The sequence below is a fragment of the Carya illinoinensis genome, chromosome 9 (assembly GCF_018687715.1).
Source record: "Carya illinoinensis cultivar Pawnee chromosome 9, C.illinoinensisPawnee_v1, whole genome shotgun sequence".
Taxonomy (NCBI): Eukaryota; Viridiplantae; Streptophyta; class Magnoliopsida; order Fagales; family Juglandaceae; genus Carya; species Carya illinoinensis.
In genome coordinates, this window is record NC_056760.1 from 40,174,285 (window position 1) to 40,179,846 (window position 5,562).

Genomic DNA, 5,562 nt, shown 5'->3' on the forward strand with positions numbered 1-5,562 from the left:
AGAATAACGCAGTAGTTGTAACATAGCTTTGGGGTGTCAATTCCACAAGGAAACAAATTAAAATAATATCAAAAAGAACAAAGAAACTAAATAAAAATATTAAATGATTAATGGAGAACAAATATTAATTTTAAATGTAAATTAAAGTGAAGTAAAGTTACTAACATAAGAAATACTCAAATTTGACAAACAGTAGAGCATCGAGAATTCCTTACACAAATCCGGTATTTTAATTATTTGTAATTCATTGAATAACTCAATTGGGAACTCAATTCCCAAAATTCTCAATCGGAAGATATAGATTTATAAACCAAAATTAAAACAAATGTAACCATTTGAAAAATCATTCACCACTTTTAAAATTTGTAAATTATTAGTCCTGTTGAGAAAATTCAACGACGATAAAATACTCAGGGAGTGATATTGCAGCAAAAAACTAAATCAATATAGATAAATAATTGATCCAAACATAATCAAAGAACTAAACCATTCAATAGAAAAAGTATGACTGAATCCATAAATAGAATAAATTCTATGATTATTCGGAAAAGAAAAAATCAACAATAAATTGAGAATGATAAAACAAAAGAGTTTTAGTAATTGAAAATCAAATACATAACTTAAAAATAAATTTAAAACACAATCTAATGTGCAAGTTCATCTCTAGCCCTACTTGAGAATTTAGTTACTCATAAATATAATGGATAACAAAAATGTTCAAAGAAAAAAAAAAACAAACGGCGGTCATGAAAGTGATTTTCTCCTCTCTTCAAATCTGTCTCTTGTACCTCCCATTGTCTTCTATTTCAAGCTAATGATATGCTTATATAGGGTAGGAAAGAAACCCTAATGTCTTCATAATTTTCGCATTAAAAAATCATTTAAATTTTAGGGCTTATCTTGGCAGCCATGTACGCGCTTCAAGATTTCGAATTTGATGCTTACTAAAGACAAATTTATAACCCTTTAAGATAGCTTTCTAACGCATTAAGAATTGCATCAATTAGATATGTGAGTAGAAAGTTACAATCAAAATACTAAAGTATGTCCAGGCTGTCTCCTAGCAAATTTTGGATTTGAACTTTTTGCAGTTTCCTTTTATGATTTTTTTTTATCCAAATTGCTCTCAAACCCCATGAAAGTCATCTTTTGAATTTGACTAGGCTGTAACTTGCTCTTTTATAAATTCTGAAATTTAATATAAAAATTTGTTTAGGAGTATCCTAAAATAAATAGAAACTCAATTAAAAAATACACATTAATTTATATTATTTCTATTCACATTTTAGCATTTTAATCCAACAATAGGGTATTTGAAGTGCACTTTCATGCACTCATCACATTTCTTCAACTTACTCATTACTACTCCCTAACAATTTTTCATGCCAAAACAACGAAAGAGACCAAATAAAATCACACACAAAGGCCAATAAGTCACACTTTTCAGATTCACATGTCAAAGTAATCTTAGGAATTCAATAACCCTATCAAAAGCAATTCACCTATAGTAATCCACAGAGTGTGTGTTCCAAACTATATCCATCTAACCAGAGGCCCTGACACATGCAACATCAAGAACATCTCAAGCAAAATGTTCAACTCCATAACTCACGGGTATAAAAGTGTTTCGTGTGAGAATTCTTTCTATGGAGTTGACAATGAGTGTACACACACTCTCATAGGGAATTAGGTAATTATGTACAAGCAACAAGCAAACATTGATCTTATTATAGGAACACCAACAAATGAGGCTTCCACCATGCTTTCCAGAAGCTTACTTAGGATCAGAACGGTCAACACAAAAGGTTGTAATGTGGCTTGGGTTTGGGGCTATATGAGAAAATAGGATGAAAATGATCTAAAAACTTCCAAGTACATACAAAAGAAATTTTATTAAATATCTCAGTAGATCACACTTCTCACTTGATATATTCTCAAACTTTTCAGATCGTCAAATAATAATATTTTTCCTTTTCCTTCTTCTTCTTTTTTTTCCAACAATTTGATGAACAAACACACGCCATTTTGGTATTCTTGTCATTTCTACCCAACCTTAAATTTTTTTTTTATTTTGCCTTTGAAGCTCACTCAATTAAACACTTTGCAACTGTTCTCCTTTTGTCCTTTTTTTTTTCTTTTCAAAATGATAAAATAAAAGAAAGAAAATACAAATTTCACACCTAGTATACACTTGGAAGTAAAAAAATGATAAAAAAAATTAGTGTATAGGTTATACTCCATTGTGGAGAAGTATAGATGATGTGGGTTTATGAAAAGGAAAAGCTATATGTGTTTATTGGCTCAAAATTGGCTACTAAGGATCTTCGTCATATCCCAAGTATATCCACCATCTTACCGCAAGCCATGTAATGATATTCTCAAAAGAAGTGCCCAATTTAACAGATCAATGAATGCTTATTACAATTTACTGCATTTATAGGCTCTCAATCCTCTCCAAACTCATATGAATGCTTAAGCAAAAGAGTTCTCTAACTACATGTGTCAAACAACCATCCTACCATAAAGCTTGAATGAGTGCATCAGGAGTTCTGTGAATGCTTCAGCAAAAAATAATTATGGTGGGTTTGGTGAAATCACAAAGATGACTATGAATGAGAATGAGTACACAGTTGAAAAGGATGCACATGTGATGCAAAAAACTGACAAATAAAAATATGCCACAGAGTTCCAACAAGTATTTTAAATACTAAATTTGCACCACCACCCCCAACTTAAATGAAACATTGTCCTCAATATTTAAGAATCAAAATTAAATGAGGAGTAACTAAAAAGAATAGAATGCACCTGATGAGTGATGATAGTCGCTCGCTAAGCACTAAAGATGGTAACATGAAATGATGAAATGAAACTATCTTGCAAATAAAAACAAAAACAAAAAAAAAAACAACAGCAAACGAAAAGGAAAAGAAAGAAAATCAGAGAAAACAAAAATAAAACAAAACAAATAAAAAAAAACATACCTGGGTGGTGTGGTCAAGGTTGATAGACCTGAACAACAAGTGGAATGTCGTCCACTTCCGAAAGTTGCCTATCAATTAATACTTTAAGGCGCTGACCATTTACTTTAAAGATCCAACCATTCTTAGGATCCTCTATTTCTACCGCCCCATTTTTAAAAGCATGTTTCACTACAAAGGGACTAGTCCACCTAGACCAAAGTTTTTCTAGGTGTTTATGAAGTCTAGAATCATATAAGTGTATTTGGTCATTAGGCTTAAACATCTTCTTAAAAATATTTTTGTCATGAAATCCTTTCATTTTAACCTTATAGATTTTAGACTTAGGTAAAGGTTTCAATTTCACTCTTGGTGTTTCAATACTTAAAGAAATTTGTTTTTCACCTTCCTTATGCAACTCTTCAAATTTCGGTTGCTATGCCCGTGTTCCATAATCCTGAAATTTATCAAAAACAGCATAAATATTAACAATATCAGATGAATCACTAATAGTATCAAACTCAGAATTAACAAATGAATATTTCAGGGGATCAAAATCATGAGTTGTGTGAACTTTCTTGTCTATGAGTGCGTCAATCATGTACGTTTGGTGGCACTCGTCATCTATTGGCTATTTCTCAATATGGAAAATGTTGACATCCATAATCATGTTTCCAAAAGATAGTTTCATCAACCTATTCCTGCAATTTATAAGTGCATTAACCTTAGCAAGTAAAGCTCTACGTAATATGAGAGGAACCTTAGAGTTAGACTCAACAACCGACTGAGTGTTCAAAATTAAGAAATCAACAGGATAATAAAACTTATCAATTTGGATCAAAACATCCTCAACTATCTCTCTCAATTTTTTAATTGAATGATCAGCCAATTGAAGCACAACAAAAGTAGGTTTAATTTCACCCAAACCAAGCTGCAAATAAATAGAATAAGGCATCAAATTAACACTAGCTCCTAAATCTAGCAAGACTTGCTCAAACTCATTATTCCCAATACTGTATGCAATCGTTGGACAACCAGGATCCTTGTACTTAGGAGGAATTCGTTGCTCAATTAGAGCACTAACTTGTTCTGTCAGAAATATTACCTTCTTAACATGGTGCTTCCTCTTAACTGTACACAAATCTTTAAGAACTTTTGTATAAGTAGGAACTTGTTTAATAACATGCAAAAGAGGGAGATTAATTTTTACCTACTTGAGGTTCTCCAAAATTTCATTACGAGAATCTAAAATTCACATACTAGATTTTAAAGCTTGAGGAAATGGTACCTTAACTGGGCTCTTGATTACCTCAGTTCCTTGGTAATATAATTGCTTTGTTCCTCTTCAACATCTTCTGCCTTATTAGTTGTTGGGATGTGTAGGGACTTACCACTTCTTGTCACAATGGCATTGGCCTCTTTCAAATCTCCTTGTACCATATGTTGAGCTTGGGGTGTGGATTGGGATTGAGAAGGGAACTTGTCACGATCATTCACACTCAAGTAGCTCATCATCTTGGATACATAGCTCTTTATCTCTTTGTTTTCTTCAACAACTTGCGTAATCAAAGATTCAAACTTTTGATTAGTTTTACCTTGTGGCTCAATAAAAGCATGTAAAGTATCTTCTAAAGAGTTCATAGAAGAAAAACATGCATGATATGGTGTAGGATATAATCTAAAGGGTTGTGTAGGTGGCTGGTATTCAGACTTCTAGCAAAAGTTTGGATAATTTCTCCAACCAGAATTGTATGTATCTGAGTAGGGTGAAAATGGTTTTTAATACATGCCAAGAGAATTGCAATGTTCCTCATACACTACTCTCGTCTTAGCAAGTGTTAGGCAATCTTGTATAAGATGATCTACTCCCTGACAAATAAAACAAAGTTTAGAGGCATCAACTTGGGGAATAATATGAACTGTCATAGTTTCCTTCATCTTCAATGCCTCTAACTCTCTAGTTAGGCCCTCCATCCTTGCCTTCAAGTTATCTTCTTCTTTGAGATAATAGATGCCTTCACTAGAATGAGTTTGATTGGAACGTGCTCGATTGGTACTGTTAAAAGCATTTGGTTCTATCCAACTGTGAGCTTTTTCTGCAAGTTCATTCAAATATTCTATTGCCTCATTCGAGTCCTTCTGCAAAAACTCACTATTACACATCATTTCAACAAATTGACGCTTTCTAGGAGTGAGACCATGATGGGGACACAAGCTAAGTAACTCTTTAAAACGTTCCCATGCTTGACATAAAGTCTCACTATGCTTTTGTGTAAAAGTTGAGATTTGCATTTTCAAAATATTAGTCTTATGATGAGAAAAGTATTTATTGAAAAAAATTTGGGTCATCTCAACCCATGACCCAATCGACCGTGGTCTTAATGAATATATCAAACTCTTTGCCATATCCTTTAGTGGAAAAGGAAAGAACTTAAGTTGAACAATATCTACAATATCAGGTTGACCATGAAATGTAGCAACAACTTCTTCAAACTCTCTAATATGCACATATGGATTTTCACTATCTAAATTATGAAAAGTAGAGAGAAGTTGTATTATACCTGATTTGAAATCCATTGGAGGAATATATAGTGGAAATATAATG

General features: G+C 32.5%; 1 non-coding gene across 1 annotated transcript; it reads left to right on the plus strand.

The window, feature by feature from the left end:
* The first annotated feature begins 5,151 nt into the window (after positions 1 to 5,151).
* On the plus strand, positions 5,152 to 5,258 carry LOC122277921. The gene has a single exon (XR_006229225.1). It is a non-coding gene; the product is annotated as a small nucleolar RNA R71 (small nucleolar RNA).
* The last annotated feature ends 304 nt before the right edge of the window (positions 5,259 to 5,562 follow it).